This window comes from Curcuma longa, chromosome 5, assembly GCF_044706935.1.
Source record: "Curcuma longa cultivar G26 ecotype Majalengka, Jawa Barat chromosome 5, ITB_CL_G26_1.1, whole genome shotgun sequence".
Taxonomy (NCBI): Eukaryota; Viridiplantae; Streptophyta; class Magnoliopsida; order Zingiberales; family Zingiberaceae; genus Curcuma; species Curcuma longa.
Genome location: NC_133865.1, coordinates 2,150,048 through 2,170,709, shown reverse-complemented (window position 1 = coordinate 2,170,709; position 20,662 = coordinate 2,150,048). Strand labels below are relative to the sequence as shown.

General features: G+C 37.1%; 1 long non-coding RNA gene across 2 annotated transcripts; it reads right to left on the bottom strand.

Moving 5' to 3' along the window:
* Positions 1 to 16,545: 16,545 nt before the first annotated feature.
* Positions 16,546 to 17,400, bottom strand: LOC141828897 (uncharacterized). 2 transcript variants are annotated; one of them, XR_012601852.1, is made up of 4 exons: positions 17,320 to 17,400; positions 17,133 to 17,222; positions 16,871 to 16,937; positions 16,546 to 16,617 (listed from the first exon to the last, which is right to left on the bottom strand). It is a non-coding gene; the product is annotated as an uncharacterized LOC141828897 (long non-coding RNA). The 2 variants fall into 2 exon arrangements; XR_012601853.1 differs by having other exon boundaries at positions 17,133 to 17,195.
* Between the last annotated feature and the right edge of the window lie 3,262 nt (positions 17,401 to 20,662).

Below are 20,662 nucleotides of genomic sequence, written 5' to 3'. Positions count from 1 at the left end.
TAATTAGCAGGTTACTGATGCCTCCATGCCAATCATTATACCCATGAGTCTGTATAGATAATTCAAGATGATTAGAAAAATCCTCAATATTTAGCATGAGATCAGGTATGACATATGTCATTTGGGTTCCTCGAGAGAGATCCATCTCCATTGTTGCTATGATAGCACGGTCTCCTCGCCATCGGGTATCCCGCAGGACAACCAACGCCATAGTTTCGGCGTCTCGTCTATGAAGAGTGTAAACTCTTACCATTAAGAGGCCCACATGGATGTGGTGAAATCCAACCTCTCTGAGAGCTCTGTGGCTTCGAGTAGTAACTAGTGGAAGGTCTACCTGTCCATCTTCCACACATAAAACATCCTCTTTCGAGTAATGTTGATATACCCAGTGCTGAGTTGGTCTATAGCCCGTAGAATAAAGAACTTCTGTTGGTACCATTGTTGCTTTCTTCTAGATCTGGATATTTCCAGTTGTGCCTCTAGATCTAGTTGACTCTCAATTGTTCTTCTAAAGCGCCGCTGACTTGGGATTAGCCTTCTTTGTATGTTATATAATCGCCGTTGGTTCTGCGATAATCCCGGATCTGATTCTCCGCCGAGGGTACTTGGATTGTTGTGGTAGTGACAACTGGCGGTCTAGAAGTCATTTCAGTTTGTCTTTCTGCTTCAAGAATATCAGAAGGGTTTTTATGTATTAAAATTGCACCCCTTTTCTTGGGAATAATTGGTTCACTTCCCAAGTTTAATCCAGAGAGTCTTTTAGTTAGTTCTTCGATTGATCCTTCAAGCTCTTTAGAAGGAGTTTCTGGTGGCTGTTGCTGTTGCCTTTTCAACTAACTAACTTGATTCTGCAAATCTTGTATTAGTTCACTTTGTGATATAAGCAGTGAAATTAAAGTATTATTCTGCTTTACTACTGCTTTTAATAAATCAAAAGTAGTGGACTAGTCGCCTGGTTTAGCAAAACCTTTAGCAGGGGTTTCAATATTATCTGTTGTTTTTAAGGCCTTAAGGTAGTTGCTGTTCTCCGACTGTTTAGAGAACTCAGTCATCCACCAATTAAACTCTTAACTTCCTGCAAAATACTTTCCACTTTTCTGACACTGTGTCTTAATTCTTCAATCAATTTTACTGCCTCTTCTTCTACTAGTTTTGGCTGTTTAGAAATTTCAGTGACAAGGTTTCTGACTTCAGCCTTAGTGAGGGGTTTGTTTAACACAAAATCATTCTCAAGATTTCTCACAGAATTTCGTAGCTGAACTACTTCCTTCTGAATATTTCTATTTTCTTCCTCAAGCAAGTAAAAATGTTTAAGGGATACTTTTGAAAGAAGACACACTTTGTTGTGAATTACACCCAGATTATTGGCTAACTCTGCTGGTTTAGGCTTCAAGGTATCTGCTAGGTCTAAATATTCAAGGTTTTGGGTTTGGGATTTTTCATACCATTCTCTTATAGTCTGCTCAACTCTTTTTGACATAGAGGAATCATTTACTATCAAATTTTATTCTTACGACTTAGGGACTTGTAAAACTTTCACGCTCATTCGACTGGCTAACGACCTCCACCTGAGGGCTTACGTTGCTCGGCGGCCTTTTGTGATCAGTTAACTCGTCCGGTCGCTTTATCAAATAAAACTCTTAGTAAAATACCTTCCTTCAAGATTTTCAAATGAAAACTAAAACTATAATTGAGGAATATCTTCAAGTAAGATCTTAGGGCTTACCGCCTTACGCACTTACTAGCCTTGCGGAACTTCTGGACCAAGGATGCTTGTCGGGTCTCCACCTTCCAATCTTGTGATTCTTTCCTCTAAATAATTTTAATTTTTTGGGAAAATCCTGGCTAATAAATTTTGAGCTTATAAAATCTTGGTATGAACACCCTTACCTTCACCTTGAATGAGAGAACTTTAGCCTGCCATTGAGCTTAGATTCAAATCCAAGCTCTGATACCAAAAAGGGATCGACTCTTCGAAAAGGGATCGACTCTTCGAAAATTTGAATAGAAATGTAAGAGACTCTGCTTAAAATTTTATTCTTCCGAAAAGATTTACAACGGAATTGGGAACTTCAAACTTCAAAGGCAAACTAGATTCTCAAACTTAAGCTATTTACTCAGAATAGATCACTTGGTGATGCTCAAGTGTGTCTAAATTGATTACACACATAGACTTATATAGGCAGGAATAGATTGTGATAAGCATGAAGTGGGTGCTCATTGGGCCCCATTAGTCCTTCATTGCTGACACTCTCTTATCTACCACTAATGACTTCGTAGCTAAGGAACTACAGCTATAACGCACTTCGAGCGGCTCCCCGAGGCTCAACTCTTAGTGCCAGCGAATACTTTACATAAAGTAAGATAACAAAGGATAATTCTTTACATAAAGTAAGATAACAAAGGATGATTTGATTCCTTGCCTCGTCAGATGCCGTCCTTTAAAACATCTTTGGGCTCCACCATGCTTCATGGGTGGATTTGCTTTATCTCAGAGCTTATTCTTTTCATTCACTCCAAGGCGTTCCAGAGGTCACGTCGGTTTTGCTTTAGCTCTGGCAAATGCTTTTTCCAATAATTCTAGTCTCTAATATCTGTGCTGGTGCTGGCTCTAGGAGGGAATAGGTCCCGCCTTCCTCCTTCTGTGTTTGCCCGGTGCCCAAAATCGAGCTCCTTCATTTGAAGAATCATCTCCAGCTCATGCATGCTGGAAAGAACATGATTTATCGCCTACTCTTCAATGCTTGCCATCTCATTTTGCTTGTCGTGTTCTTCCTTGTATAATATTCTTTTTGAGGTCTCACAGATAAGATCCTCATATCTTGTCAACAACGGGTATTTTGTAGAGGCTGACTTCCTCTTGCCAGTCTACAGAATCTTCTTCAGTAAGAACAACAACCATCTCCGGTTCCATGACTAGCCTGGATAAAGTATCAGCAAATAAATTAAGTTTACCGTCTATATGCTCAAAGTTTACCTTGATACCTGTACCGGTAATAAAATTGATAAAGGCCAGCCACCTGACCCGTGAGGGTTTATTTCTTGCCGTATTGTTATGGAAAGAAATTATTGCCTGACAGTCTGTTCTGAGAGTAATCTCATCTTTATCTAGAAAATGAATCTTCAACGTTGTCATTGTTTCCATGGTGGCAAATATTTCAGCATCTATTACTGACTTCACTGTAGAGAATTTACCATGTGCATATGCACAAATTTTTTTCGTATTTCTAGGGTCATATTTACTTTTCTTCCATTTACAGACCCCCTCCCCAACCAGTCATTGAGCCATCTGTCTCCAATATTATATATGCTCCTTCTGGTGGAATGTCTCACTAAACATATTTCAACTACTAATGAATAAGATATACCTTTATTGTTCTCCTTTCTAAGAGGTCAATTCTACTTTCAAATGTCCATACTGCTTAGCTACCTGCCTGACTGCCTGATTCTGGTGTCCGAAGAGTTCTTCAAGATTGAGTCATAGGGAGTAGGTATGGTCTGTTGTTGATGTTGCAGTACATTTGACATAGAAGTCAAAATGTAACATCGCACCATCTCATCTGCCTTAACCCAATTCCTATGTCTCTCTATCTCCTCTTAACTAGAATCTATATTAGGCATGCTAGGACAAACCTTAAAAAGTACAAACTTGTACTCTTCAGCAGTTAAGACAATGTCCAAGTTCTATTTCCAATCTATATAGTTAGGGCGAGCAAGTTTTTATTTTCTTAAGTATAACAGCCAGTGGGTTGAAAGTCATTTTGAAAGTCTTGAGAATCACAAAAGTGAGATTTGGTCAAAACTTTAGAACTTTAAAATTATATTGATTCCTCAAATAATATAATAAAATTCACCAACATCTTAAACACCGGGAATTTCGTATGCCACGATCGTGTGGACGTATACGAATTCAAGCATTTGTAAGAGGAGGTTTTACCCATTAATTTTACTATCTTGTCAACTTAACTTTATGACAAATAAAATTAATAGTTGGTTTATCTTTGGTCACACAAAATAATAGTAGTGACTCCGATGGGGAGGATACTATTATATGTGTTCTAAGTGTTCACCATTACTTGACACTAAGGTAATTATTTAGGATTGTGTCCCTTCAGATGGAGAAGATCACACGCTCTTAAATAATTTCCTATAGTCATCCATTAAGGAAGTTTGATCCAGTGATCTGCAAGCAAACTCATCCGATGCGGAGGAAGGCACTCAGAGCCAACACATAAGTTTGAATGAATCACTATCAAACCAGTAATCGAGACCGCGAGATTTTTTTAAAAATCCCTCTCCACTTAGTTATTTGGATTTGAGGAATTTTAATTATGTAAGCATATTTAATTATTCCAAAATTGGTTTCCAGGCCGTGGCGAGGCACATCGATCTTCTACTGTAATTCACAAAATTTTATAATAAAATTTTGTACGAGAAGAGACGAAATTTCTTAGCGGAAATTCTTTTAATTTTTTTTTTAAATTTTTTATCAGAATTTTTTTATCGAAAAAATTCTTAATAAAATTTCAGAAATTTTCTTTTATAAATAGAATTTTCTATCCGAAATTTCTCACAGAATTCTCCCAGAATTCTTTCGAAGGTCTTCCGAGGTCTTCAAGAATTCTTCCGAAGGTCTCCAAGAGGTCTTCTAGAATTCTTCTAAAGGTCTCCATGAATTCTTCTTGAGGTGGATTTGAGGATTTCCAAAGGCTACAGTAAGGACCTAGAGGAGGAATTGGTTTTCGTCTCCTAATGGACTTGAGCTTCCCATGTTTTTCCTGAACACATAACTTAAGTCCATCAATAATAACTCATTCCACTAGAGAGTTATTATTGCACTACTGCACCAATCCCATATTACAATATGGGCTCCTTCTTACTATAAGTACATTAATCTCCCTGTGTTTAAGATATCGTATGTCTATTAATTAAATGAGTTACTGACAACTCGAATTTAATTAACTTCTAATATAAGAGTAGTACCACTTAACCTTATTATCATACGGACAAAGTCCACCTGCAGGGTTTACATGATAATTTTTATGAGCTCCTCAAGGGGACATCATCAACCTATATTTAGGACACAGATTCCTTCTATAATCAACAACACACCATGTACATAATACTACTTCCCAACTCATCGGGCCTTTTGATCTATCGCTCTAAATCTCACCCTTTGATGAATCAAAGAAGTACATACTAAGTACATATGTTTGTTATTATATCGGGATTAAGAGCATGTACATCTATAGTAACAGAGGCTTTGTTCGATTATATAGTCAGTATAAATCGAACAATCCTTAGATGGTCCTGCTCAATACACACTGAGTGTACTAGTGTAATTCTATAGTCAAGACAGACTAAGACCAAATTACACTACAACCAGTCCAATGGTTTGTCCAATCCATCTTGGTTGTGAACACTGTTTATAATGTATAAGGAACTGATAACATGGTCTTCTGTGTGTAACTCCGCACACCATGTTTATCTACAATATAGATTAAATGGACACTTGCATAAAAACTAAATGCAAACATTGACCAAATGTGATTCTCATTTCAGAATATTGCATAACGGATGTTCATACAAAAGCTAAACTTTTAGTATACATCCCAACAGGTAAAACTAGCTAGATGGAATCTACTAAGGAAGTCAATAATCTTCAATTGGAAAAGGGAGAAAAAGCGGCCCAACTACATGGTAGGCTCAAGGAGATCTTAAATGTCTTCCCATGCCTTAAGAATGAGTATCCATAATAGACTCATACTATATTTTCAAGAACCTTGAGGTAAGTAATTTAGAAGATTTCTTCACTACTATGAAATTATACGAATCATGATGTGTAGGTTTAAAAGAAATAGAGAAGACATATCACAACCTAGCACTAAGAGCAAGACAAAGTGAGTCAGATTTGAAGTCTTCAATGGATGGAGATGAAGAAGCCTATCTGGTAAGAAAAATGAAGAAATTTTTTTAAATCTAACAAGTTTAATAAGAAACAGGTCTCAAGATTGCTAAGAAATGAGAAAAGAAAAGGAAGGTGCTTCAATTGTGACGAAGAAGACCACATTAAGGACAACTGTCCCAAACTCAAGAAGATGACCAAAGAAAAGGAGAAAGAAAAGACGAAGCTCAAACACAAGAATCTAAAAGCAATTTAGGATGACTGCTCAGAAGATTTGGAGTCAGGACAAATAGTGAGAAAGCTCGGTATCAAGCGATGAAAGCAATAGTGCAAGGGGAACCTCAATCGATGAATTCAAAATGATAAGTGAGATACGTAACCTGCCTTTTGATTAACTTTATGACATGATGCAAATAAAATGTTATCGAGGTTGTTATATAAAGTTAGGAAGAAATGGATGGAATTAAAATGAACTAATCTTGAGCTAGAAAATAAATTAGCTAGTACATGCCCTAAGGAAGAATGTGAAAAATTAACAAATGAAAATTTAAGGCTAAGGGACCAGGTAGATTCCATAAAACCATCCTTAGGAAAATTTTCTACTAGTTCAGATAAGTTGTATAAAGGACCAAAATATAATTATAAAAATTTTAGGAGCCAAATTAGAAAAGTACTAAAATTATTTAATCTAGTAGGTTTAAATTTATTTTGAATTCCAAAATTTATTTTGACCACTTAGAAAAAATTATAGGATAATCAGCTAAGGAAAAAGATTTTTATGATTGACTCGATATACAAAAATAATTTTTCAGTATATTCTATATGAATTTTCATAAATTCTGAAATTTTTGATGCAGAGTCCAGTCGACAAGTTCTAGACACCCAAAAGGCCCAGAGCCGTTAGCGAACCATTTCTAAGTGGATGGAGTTTTGACAAGTCCAAACACCTAGAAGTGCCATGTCAGCATAATGGTCAAATTGAGATGAAGACTATAAATAGACTAAAGCTCGAAGAAGAAATGTATAACACATAATCAAATTCAATATCTTTCAGCTTTTTGTAGTTCTTACGCCCAACCTATTGGTATAGGAAGTACTAGATAATCGAATATGTATTTTGATCATGACAAATTGGTTCAAGTTAAGATTCTATTATGTGCTAACAAGCTAATCTAAGTATCTAGGTAGCACAAGAAAGTCCTAGTTAGAGGCTAGGTAAAGAAGTCCTAGTAAGTTGGATTGGGCAAGAAGTCCTAGTCAAGTGGACCAGGAAAGAAATCCTAGTCAGATGGACTGGGCAAGAAGTCTTGAAAAATCAAGAGTATGCACCAGACAAGAAGTCTAGGTGAGTCAATAGATCAGACATCTAACAGATCGATAGGTCAGTGAGGATTGGACATCAGAAGAAAGTCCTAGAGGTTAGAGGATCGGATGCTAAACAGAAGTCCAACTAAGTCTAGAGGACCGGATGGTTGGCAAAAAGGTAACTCTCCTAAGAGGATTAGGTGAGAATGTGTTCTCTTGAAGAGAATAGTAGGCATCGATCTAACCTAGAATTTCACTGGAAATCTGAAAGTCAAGATCAGACAGTTGTAAAACTTCCTAACTTGAATTCCTGTAGTATATGTATATTGTGCTAACTCCATGATGCAAAAAATCAAGGAACCAAAAATTCAAATTTTAGGTGCCCTTATTGGATCCGAGCACTCAGATGGTCCAGGCGCCCAGAAGGGATCTAGGCGCCCAGATGTCAGCTCTTTGGGCTAGCAAAGAGGATGACGTGGCACGTCATGATTGTCTGGGGATACCTCAGCTTCCAGGCGTTCGGAAGGGCCAAGCGCCTAGAGAAGGATAAGATGCAGCGAAGTTAAGGCTGATATGGCAACCGCCATGTCAACATTTCAGGTACCCAGAAGGGATCCAAACACTTGATGATGCTAAATCAACAATGATAGCGAATTGACTAACTGACGTGGAGGCGTTTGGAAGGAGATCTTGGCACCCGAATTGGTCCATATAAGTAGCTACGACCAAAACCCTAGACACAACTTTCACGATCATTCTACAACACTGGTTCACATGATTTACCCTCCTGAGATGTTGCTGCAACGTCGAGATGCTGCACAAAAAATCGCATGCAACCTCTAATCTTTTTATCATAACAAGTTGTCTTTCTTTTATTCATCTTTTGTACTTAATTCATAGGACGGTAAACCCATTATTGTTTCTATCTTATTGTAAAGGTGAGACACTTTCTCGATGTGAGAAAGAGTCACTTAGTGAATTGCCCAACGAAAGTAGTCAATGACTTCGGGCGTTGGAGTAGCAGCCAGAGGCTGTGAACTAAGTAAAAATAAAACCTGTCATCACTTTACATTTTGTTTGTATTTTCAACTGCGTACTTTGAGTTTTCTAAATGAAGTTTCCAAAAACATGTGAAAAGTGACAAGCACTATTCACCTCCCTAGCACTCTTTTCAGTCCTACAATTGGTATCATAACAAGGGCACTCTGAATTGGTGAAACCACAATTCAAGCAATTTTTTTATATATTTTTTTCATTCATTGATTAAGTAGTCTAAATTGGTGCAATCATCTCTTCTGATGACTAGTTCAGTTTTTCAGAATCTCTCGAATTTGGTGCAAACACCACTTGAGCTGGTTTTATTATTTGAGTGTCTTTGTTCCCGCACTACTAATCCAAAACCAAGTCTTGGTATAATCCATTTATTCTTTTCTTTGCAAGATATACGTTTGAATGACCCATCAAGAATGCTACAAAATAGACTATCCACCCCTCTTCTTGGGGGAAGACTTCAGATACTAGAAGGGTCAGATGGAGTATCACTTAAAGACGCAGGTGGAGATGTGGATTATCATCCAAATCGGATACACTACTCTTACGGACAAAGAAGGAGTCCCCTAGCTTGCGAGAAGTGGGACCAACAAACCAAAAGAAGAATAGAGGCTCACGCAAAAGCCACACAAACTCTCCAGTGCAGCCTAACAAAAGAAGAACTCAACCGGGTAGGGTCCTTCAACAGTACAAAAAACTTGTGGAAAAAGCTAATCGAGCTGCAGGAAGGAACCTCTGATACTAAGATAAGTAAGCATGATCTAATTTTAAATAAATTATATAATATTAAAATACAGGAGGGAGAGTCCGCAAGTCAATTACATGCCCTGATCCAAGACCTTATCAATGGTCTAAATGCAATAGGGCAACCCATCGATAACCGGGATATAATAAGGTACGCACTGAAAGAGTTCTCGAGAAATACTTTATGAGCATAAATGGTCGATGCTTATAAGGTATCTAGGGATCTTTCAAAAGTTAAATTAGATGAGCTTTTTATAAAATTTGAATTGCATGAGCAAACTAATGCTACTCAGGTCGAGAAAGGTATCACTCTAATTGCAGGTAAAATTAAAAAGGAGTCAAAGCCTAAATTCTGACCCAAACTCAAATTTGAAGATGAATCGGATTCAGAAGACAATGATGAACTCCACACCAAACTAGTCAACCTAGTTCCAAAACTGCTCAAAAGGAAGAAAAGACTCTCAAAGCATGAGATCAAGAACGTGACCCAAGCAATGAACAAGCCGAAGAACGAAGTAACTTGCTACGGCTGCAATAAGAAGGGTCACTACAAGTCTGAATGTCCAAACGAGAAGAAGTATAAAAATCAACATGGAAGGAAAGCATTGAAAGCCACATGGGATGAATCATCTTCAGAAGATTTTGATGAACAACAAGCCCAAACAAACTTTCTTGCAATACTGGTGCTAGATCAAGTGGTCAAGTCTGAGTTTGAGTCCAAGTCTGAATCCGAGGGAACCATATTGGGTCCCCAAGGAGCAAAGTCTAATCTAACTAATCAAGTCAAACTGAACTAATATTGGGTCCCCAAGGATCAGATTCACTATCTGACTAGATCTTTTAAAGGTCATAATCCAAAGGGAACCATAGTAGTTAACTAATGTGAGTGTTTTTTTTTTTGGTGTAATTTTATGTTCTTGTTACTTTCTAAACTTAGACTAAACCTAGGCTTGATAAGGGAAAAGGTTTGACTGACACTTACCAGGACAGGACAAGATGATAGTAAGTTAGGGAAATTGGGTCTAGGTAGTCAAGTTGGGTAAAGAGTATCCTACTTGGTCTACTTAGCTAAGTGAAACTAACTAAAGCTATCATCACAAAGTTTATCACATAAATTTATCACATCACAAAGTCAAACCTTAGACTAGTTAGTCTTATCCATGAACTTCACCTGCATTTTTTGCATCTCACCAAAGTTTTTCATTAGCAAAACGGGATGATAGATGACAATTATGTAAAAAAGAAACATTAAATAGCAGACTTGCTTCAAAGTAAAGATTTTTTCTCCTTGAAGCTTCAACTATTCTACAAGCAGAAGGGGACCAGAAATATGTTTAGCCTTTTGCCATCGACATCATCTGTTGATTTTTTTTGGAATCGGAGCAAAGTCAAAAACTTGACCCAACAAATCATTTTACAGGCGGAGACGAACATCCCAAAGAAAACTGGAACAGCAAGTTTTAATAAACCAAAAACAGTGAGCTTTGAAATATGAGAGGGTAGGTGGATGAGCAGATCGATCACCTTCGATGAGATCTTTGGCGCGGGAGACGTCGAGGGTGAAGGGCCTCTCCAAGTCGACGTCGTGCCTCACCTTATTGGGGAGCCTGGCCACGAACTCTCCCCTCTGCAGCTTCGGGACCTCCTCCAACAAACGATTAACTATGTATACAATTTCACAAATTAACTTTGTCTTAGAAAGTTATCATTGCTTCGATACCCAAGAAAGCTTTTATATCTCGCCACGGCTTAGAAGCAAAAATCTAAAATATATGCTTAATTGATCGACGGTTAAATTTGAATCTAACTCAAAGTTAATCAAGTTTAGAATTCTAAATTAAAATAATTAAGAATAAAATTGAACAACCATTTCATTTTTTTCCATAGGATTAAGTGATTGATAATCTAAAATGCTGGATTTAAGATCAATTAACTAAACTCAAACCTACAATAATTCATCCAAGTAATTCAATTAACTCAACTTAATTAATTTAATTTACCTTAATAAAATTAATTAATCTACTCTAACTAAATTTAAATTTTAATTAACTCAACTTAATAAATCCTAATTAATTCATCAATAATAAAGTTAATTAAACCTTAATAAATAACACAAAAACCTTAAATAAGTTTAACTTAAAATCTAAATTAATCTAATTTAAATAACTTAACCTAAATTAAATAAAATAAACTAAGTAGGAATGTGCTTAGTAGAATAGAATTTATTTTCAAATTATTATCTCCTACAACTCAGTTTTCAAAATTTATGATTTTTTAAACTTATTTTTCAAATATTTAAAACTTATGTTTTTCAACATAATTTTTTTTTTCAAAACTTATGTTTTCAAAATGTATGTTTTTCATAATTAATAAATTGAAATATGGACTTAGCCTAGGCCTTCCTAATAGAAAGTTTGAACCTATAGATTTAGACAACCTGCATCTCACAAGCACCTTAGAATTAACTTGCTTGTATACTGAGCCACTTAGAATTGTGTGAGATGCACAAGGTTAAAGCTTAGGTTTCAAATGTTTATGTCAGTGCATCACCATAAATCTTGGCTAAAAATACAAATGAACATAGATCAAGTTATGTGTTCCTTCATAATAATTGACTAGCTGGAAACTTACACTTAACCAGACTAATTTAGTGAAAGCTGCTATCTTCTTATAGTTAACTAGTAACAAAAGTTAGGCATACAAATAAGGACAATTTTATAGATGTTCTATTTTAATAAATATGTATTTAATAAACTTAGTCATCATACTTGGACTCTACAGTCTATACACATCTTGTCTACCAAAACAATTAAGTATGGATAGTGTTACTTCTTTCATTATTGCAAGTATTACATCTATAAAGTTTTTCCCAAAAACTTCATGTAAAGTTTTTAAATGTTTTACAACTTGAAAACATTTCTTACTTCCCCACCCCCACCCCCCCCCCCCCCCCCCCCCTCATTAAATGTGTTTTTGATTATGTCAAAGGGGGAGAGTAACCTTAAAGTTAAGGATGAGTGATTTTAAATAACTTCAATGTTAAGATAAGTTTCTCTAAAGTGCAAAATATTTTTTAACATTCTTCATAAAGTGTTTTCCAAAATACAAAACTAAGTTTTTTTTTAAAACTTAGTTTTTATTGAGTGGTCTTCAAACCTTAAAGTTAAAAAGAAAAAAGACCACGTCAAATTTAGGGGGAGAGAAAATGTATGAAATTTTCAAAATATTATCTTAAATTCAAGAGAAGAGATTGAATTAAGGATGAGCATTTTATTCCTTCTTTGATTGGTTACTTTATTCTTTCATTGGAATGTTTTTGAAAAGTATTTTTCATGTAATGTTGATTTAACTTTGAACCAAGTTATCATAATCAAAAAGGGGGAGATTGTTGGTGTAGGAAATACCAGATAATTAAACTTGTATTTTGATCATGGCAATGTATTCAAGTTAAGATTGTGTTGTGTGCTAACAAACTAATCTGAGTGTGCAGGTAGCATAGGAAAGTCCTAGTTGGAAGCTAGACAAAGAAGTCCTAGTCAGTTGAACCAAGCAAGAAATCCTAGTCAGGTAGACCGAGCAAAAAGTCCTAGTCAGGTGGACCAAGCAAGAAGTCTTGGCAGATCAAGGGCATGCACTAGGCGGGAAGTCTAGGCAGGTCAATGAACCAAACGTCTAGCAGATTGATGGATCAGCAAGGATCGGACATCAGAAAAAAGTCTTGGGGGCCAGAGGATCGGATGTTGAGCGGAAGTCCAACCAAGTCTAAAGGACCGAATGGTTGGCAAAAAGGTAACTCTCCTAAGAGGAGTAGGTGATGATGTGTTCCCTTGAAGGAAATAGTAGACGTCGGTCTGACCTAGGATTTCACTAGAAACTCAAAAGTCAAAACTAGACAGTTGCAAAACTGTCCTAACTTGAATTTCTATAGTATATGTATATTGCTAACTTTGTGATACAAGAAATTAAGGAACCAAAAATTCAGGTTCCGAGCACCCCTATTGGATCGGAGCAACCAGACGGTCCAAGTGCCTAAAAGGGATCCAAGCGCCTGGATATCAGCTCTTTGGGCCAACGAAGCAGATGAGGTGGCGCATTACAATTGCCCGGGGACACCTTAGCTTCTAAGCACCCAAAAGGGTTCCAAGCGCCCATAGAAGTATAAGAGGCAACGAAGTCAAGGTTGATCCGACAACCACCACATCAGCATTTCAAGCGTACGGAAGGGATTTAGGTGCTTGGAGATGCTAAGTCGTCAGCTATGATAGCGGAAAACTAACTGACATGAGGGCATCCAGAAGGAGATTCCGACACCTGGATTGGCCTATATAAGTTGTTATGACCGGAACCCTAGATGCAACTTTCATGATCATTCTACGACATTGGTTCACGTGATCTACACTTCCGAGACGCTACTGTGACACTGAGACACTACACCAACAACCGCACACAACCTCTAATGCTTTTGTCGATACCAAGTTGTCTTTCTTTTATTCGTTTTTTGTACTTAATTCATAGAAACGGTAAACCTATTTGTTGGGTCCAAAAGGATGTCCGTATCTCCACAATGGCATGATATTGTCCACTTTGGGCCTAAGCCCTCATGGCTTTGTTCTTAGGCTCTCCCCAAAAGGCCTCATGCCAATGGAGATATCTTCCATCCTTTTAAACCCATGATCATTTCCATGTGTTATAGATGTGGGACTATGTTTGCACCTTTGCAACCCAACAATCCCCCCCTCAAACAAAGGACCACAGGTCCCCCTCAAAAGGAAAGCCTCCGTTTGATGTCTGAATCCTCGACCCACCAGGACTTCCTGCCCAGCCGCAACCAGGACTTCCTGCCCCTCGGTCCACTCGACCTACTAGGACTTCCTGCCCAGCCGCAACCAGGACTTCATGCCCCTCAGTCTACCCGACCTACTAGGACTTCCTGCCCGGTGTCTGGTCCTTGATTCAAACACGGGAGCCCCCACTTCCTTTGTTTTAAGATTCAACCCACATGGTTAGATCCGGATCATGGCTCATCCGGCGGTTAGTCCGGTGAAGAGCGGCCTCGCTCTGATACCAATTGTTGGGTCCAAAAGAATGTATGTATCTCCACAATAGCATGATATTGTCCACTTTGGGCCTAAGCCCTCATGGCTTTGCTCTTGGGCTCTCCCCAAAAGGCCTTATACCAATGGAGATATCTTCCATCCTTTTAAACTCATGATCTTTTCCATGTGTTATAGATGTGGGACTATGTTTGCACCTTTGCAACCCAACACTATTACCATTTCTATATTATTGCAAAGGCAAGTCTTTTTCTCGTTGTGAGAAAAAGTCACTTGGTGAATTGTCCAATGAAAGCAGCTAAGGACTGTGAGCCTTGGAGTAATACCTAGAGATTGTAAATCAAGTGAAAACAAAAGATGTCATCACTTTACATTCTGGTTTTATCTTCTACTGCGTATTTTGAGCTTGCTAAATGAAGTTTTCAAAAACATACGAAAAAGCGACAAGCGTTATTCACTCTCCTTCCCCCTCCCCTCTAGCGCTCTTTCTGGTCTACACAACTATTGTACTAGACTTTTTCATCTCTAGATCATTTTTGACGAAAAAAAGTTAGTAAAACATTTCATAATTCTTGAACTAAAAACTCAAGAGTTGTAATCAAGTAAATTCTTACCTTGTTATTTTATATTATACTTATATTTTTAACTAATATATATCCTTACTAAAAATAGATATTTTGATTTATTAATTACTATTCACTCCTCCGTCAGTCTAACAATCCAAATCATTTTTACTATACTAATTCATCTTAACAAATAATATTAAAATCAAATCATTTTTCATCGAATTAACCGTTGAAAGTAGGACAAAAGTAGAGGAAAAATATGAAAGTACGAGTCAGAGCCGTGGCAGGATATCTCAGCTCATATCATCGTCGTAGTCGTTTGTGGGTGCCACATCAAACGTCAACTCAGAATCTTCTCGCGTTCTTCTTTAAATCTAATATCTCATGCCTTTACTTCACTTATTTGTAATGTATTTACGATAATCATACGCGTTCACACGTGCCTCTTTGGTCGCCCAATCACTTTCCTCCGACAATTCTTATCGCCTCCAATGGCAACCAATTAATGAATTTATTAATGAATTTTTTGGCAAATTGCGCATTAATGGAAAAAAAAATTTTTACCTACTTTTTTTATTTATACTTGCTCAATTAATTAATTCAATAATGCTAACCAACGATTTAATATAGTTGAAATTTTCACTCTAGAGTCACCTTTATAAAATTTTCACTACAACATAATTTTTTTTTTTTGCAGAAGAAAAAGAAGACATAATAAAGTCCCGATTTAATAATGAAATATCAGCAGACAAAAGATGTTAAAAGGTTGAGTTTTACTGCTACAACTTTCTTCCAACCCCTGAAGATATCTGACTCTTATTAGCCCAATAATTGATGAGTATAAGAATGTAGTCAAGCAATCTCCTACGACTCAATGATCACCAAGAGTTTTTATAGACGTTATCTCCACAACTCTATTATTTTTTCTTTCACTCATATAGATTGGCCTTAAGTTAACTTGGCCTTAAGTTAACTTATTGAGCAGAAGTAGTCACTACAAAAATTAAAACAAATAGCGACGGACGATTTCCGTCGCTATTCGATCGCTAATCGAGCTTAGCGACGGAAATCGTCCGTCGCGAAAAATTCCATCGTTGACGTCACTTTAGCGACGGAATTTAAATTTCCGTCGCTAATTAGAGACAGAAATTTTTTTCCGTCGCTAAAAGTAGCGACGAACTATTATTTCCGTCTCTAAGAATTAGAGACGAAAATTTAAATTCGGTCGCTAATTTTAGAGACGGAATTATAAATTCCGTCTCTAATTAGAGACGGAAATTTAAATTCCGTCGCTAATTTTAGAGACGGAAATATAAATTCCGTCTCTAATTTTTAAAAATAAAAATAAAAAAAGCGGGATCTTCTCTAATTTATCATTCCGTCGCTAATAATTTATTTATTTTATATATTTTAATTTTATTTTTGAATTTCCTGTTTGTATATCAATCAAACAAATATAATAGTAATATATTAATAACCCAATAATAATAAAACAAAATACTAATACAATATTTGAATACACGACATATCAATATATCTGAATACAATATTAATACAATCTGAATACAATAATATCTGAATACAACACAAATCTTTAGATAAACTGATCCTACAAATTAAATACTGTATTCTATATCAAAAACTTATCTAAACAAGTCCAACCAAAAGAGAAGATCATACAAAAAGACAATAAAAATAGGTTAGTAATAATTTAATTATAACAACCTATTTGAAAAATGTGCATTTGAATACAATATCTAAATATAAAAATCTTACAAAAACGAGCCCAACTAAAATAGAAGATCCTACAAAAAGAAAATAAGATAGGTTAGTAATAATGTAATTATAACAACCTATTTCAAAAATAAATCTTTACAAGTAATAACTTAAAAAAATCCTAAGTAATAGAAATACTAACATACCTTGCAGACAGCTATTGATCCACATCAAACACTGAGAACATCAGAACAAACCTCCTTTGCCAATCCAAAATCTGCAAGTTTCACAGAGCCATTCACGTGAACCAATATATTTGCACATTTGATATCTCTAGCACAGTAAGGATATCTATTAAGTTTCTTCTCATAGGATATAGAAAAAAACAAAATAATTAGCACAAGCGGTTCGGAAAGCACAAATATTTGATAATAAATTGACACACTTTACTATATGAAACCATCTTGAAGAATAAATTCATGTAAATGTAAAGAACTTGATCTATGAAAACTGCCGAAACAAGTTATTACCTTGTCTGTCCCATAATACTGAACAATGTTATCATGTTCAAACTGACTCAGCAGCATATACTTACACCTGGAATTCAAATTAAATTTGAATTATGAAAGATTTAAGAAATTTAATAAACAGTTATATGAAAGAATTATGATCCACCCATTTAAACCCATCTGCTCACCTCATAATCCCAACCGAACAATAACTCTAAGCCACAATTCCATTGCTAAACCATAAGCCTAACCAAATAGCTAAGACAACTACAAGAACATTTACCTCAGATTGAAGCCCTAGCTCTCTTTTGATTTGGTTCTTCCTTGCGGCAGCACCACACCAATCCTGATCGGTTCCAAATCACACAACAAGCTGTGAGGCAAAATCAACCAAGATTCAAGGAAATTGAAGGTCGTCCAACTGGTTCAACTAAAAACTGAAGTAATAAACCTAGTTGCCCTTCCCTTACCTCCCGATTTCTTCTTCCTTTGCTTCCTGGCAGCAACTTCCTCAATCTCGGTCGGTCAGCCCTGACGTGGAGGCGGCGGCTGCTCAGCGACAAGGAAAAGCAGCGCCGGACCGCGGTGTTTGCAGGCGGGGCGCGACAGTGGTGGCGGCGGGGCAGATTTGCGACAACGACAACGGCAAGGAGGTGCGGCGGCGTCGAACTAGGCGTGCGGCTAGGGAAAGGAGCTTTGGTCCTTGTGGGGCGGCGGCGGCGACGAGCAGCAAGCGCTAGGGTTCTGCTTCCTTGCGATTTGGCGGCGGCACGGTGAGGCATCGGCCGGCGGCGACGGTGGACGAAGAAGCGAAGAAGTAGAAGAGGGTTTGCGGCGGCGGTACGGCTTCGTCGGCAGATCTGTAGCAGAAGGGGTGCGAGGGAGAGGAGGCGGCGGTGAAGGGCGCGGTGACGTCTGGCGGCGATGGGCGCAGCAACGTCGGGCGACGACAGGGCAGCAGGCGAAGAAGGGAGGAGGAAGAAGCGATGCGGCACGGCAGGGAGATCTCGCCGGTAGCGAGGAGGAAGAGAGGGCTTCTTCTCCGTGCTATGTGCGACGAAGGTGGCGGCGTTGGGCGTCCCTTTCACCTGGCTTCGGCGGAGACGGTGGGAACAGCACCGCGTCGACGCGATGAGGAAGAAAATGAGGAGGGTCTCGCGGCTTGGGGAGGTGGTATTCGCGATTTTAGGGTACAATACCGACCTTTAAATTCCGTCGCTATATTAGCGACGGACGTTTCTATTCCGTCTCTAATTTAGAGACGGAATACAATATTCCGTCGCTAAAGTATTTTTTAATGCAGAAATTAATATTTTCATTTCTATCTAGAGACGGAATATTTAAATCCGTCGCTATAATTAGCGACGGAATATTAATTTCCGTCTCTAATTAGAGACGGAAATTAATTTCCATCTCTAATTAGAGACGGAAATGAATATTCCGTCTCTAATTATAGCGACGGAAATTAATTCCGTCGCTAATTTCGTCGTTATTTCATGAATTTCTTGTAGTGAGTCATTGTGTTGGAATTGATGGCGTCGATAGAGCAGGGTGGATAGTGCAACGGACACTAAAATATAGATTCTTTCGTCATTCACGTACGTCGTGCTCGTCTATAATATGTCACCATGCAACAGAAACTAAAATATAAAACAGAGTATTCAACATTTGAATAATATTTGAATAACATACTCTTTTTATGGTAAAATAGGATATTCAACCTCAATGATTTCGTCAAATCTATCATAGTAATCAAATTCTTTTCTGCAGAAGAATAGTAATCAAATTCAGTATTAGTATTAGTGGTTAATTGATGGGGTGTGTTTTGGTTATTAAATTCTATTTTATTTATTTTTCTTTGTTTTCTTTATTTGTCACTCATACCCTTCAACATTAAAACTTATAATTAACCAAACCCCTAATTATCGCTCAGGTAATATAGTAGAGGTCCGGGTTGTCTCTCATGGACTCAATGATGGAAGTTTACCCAAGACACATGGTGCGGGATTTTATTTGTTATTCGTCCTTATTCATTCCTCACTATCTACAAGCTCCATTTATTCACAATTACCAAAAGAATCCTAAGTATACAAAATTACAATTTAAGATCTGTCATATATCATAATTACAAATCATTTATACAACAACGAGTTATTCTACGTATCACAATGATAACCTATTATATAAATTTCAATCACATAAATTCAACATACAACATACAAACTCCGTTTGTACAACATACACTAACATACAACATACATCATACACCCTACTTTCACTTATTTAACATTACTCAAACAACAATAAACCATACATCCATAAATTACTACAACTCATACAAATGGCCACATAATTACACAATCCTATTCAAAGCATCACAACAACTCAATCCATATGCACATGAATCAAACAATAAAACATTTATTTCAACTGGCTATAATAGCTTCTTACTACCCATTTACACTTACATTAAAACAACTACATTAATAATCAATCCAACAACTAAAACATTAACAAAATCAAATCTAAACAACCACATTCCCAAACAACTTCATGCTAACAAAACCCTAAACAAACATTTGATATACTTTCATTTGATATTCAAATTTGATTCAACACAATAGAACTTCATCAACATCATATCATCAACCGAAACAACTCATCGAAGCGAAACATTCACCTTATCATTCAACACAACCTAAATGAATAGAAGAACATAAATCATGGGGGGTTTTGATTCATTCATGCTAATCGAACAAAGTAAACAAATCAATCAAAAGCTAGGTTAAAAATTAGGGTTAAAAGTTAGGGTTTTAGAGTCTTCCCCAATCGGTACCAAATGAGGAGAAGCAGAGTAAAATGGGACGGTGGAACGGATCAGCACCGAACAAGGGAACATGAAACATTCAGTTGATTTTGTGCCAGCAGGAAGATGAGTTGCACCAGAGCTGTAACGCCCCACAAAAGCCTTTCAATCTTTTATAAATATTGAACATGATTATATGGAGGATAGCTAAGATTATAGAAAATAATCTAGGATAAAATACTAATGGGCTCTTAATGGAGTAGATCCCTAATGGAGGCCTAGTAGAGTTCATCTTAACCTTAATTAGGCTCTAAATACTAAATGAGCTTTTAATGGATAAAACCTTAATGGACCATTAGTAGGATTTATCCTAATGGGTTCTATGGGTTGAATGACTTCAAGATGGGCTTCTCCCTTATGTGGACTTAGCCAATGACAAAAAGAAAAGAAAAATGAGCCTTATATAATGGATAACTTTAGTGGGCTTATTCTCATGTGGGCTTTGCCTAAAATAAAAAGAAAAGAAAGGAGGTGCCAAGGATTGAATCTTGGACCTCAAGGAAGTGGCAAGTCTAGGAAAAGCATGAGTTAGCTACAAGTTCTAGCAAGAATATCTTAATAGAGGCATAAGGGAAAATGTATTTAAAAGTAATGAGACATAGGAGACATCACCCTCCATTTACTATGAAGAAAGGAGTTACAAATACAAATTTGTAACCTCCTTTTCTCTTTATTTCTCTTCCTCACCGAAGTTATGTGCCTTTATTACAAGTGTAATGAGGATTTATGAAAGGAGTTACCAAATGGAGTTGTAACTCCTCTCCACTTCCCTTTATATATCCCATCTCCCTCTCTTTGCTCCTTGGCCGAAAGCCTTGTGAGTTCTCTTTCTTTGTGTTGTGATCGAGAGGTGTTGAAGACCATTCCACTATTCTCTTGTTTGTTTTCGTGGCCGAGAAGTTTGGAGGCTTATTCATCCATAAGACTTCAAGGGGAAGAGCTAAGAG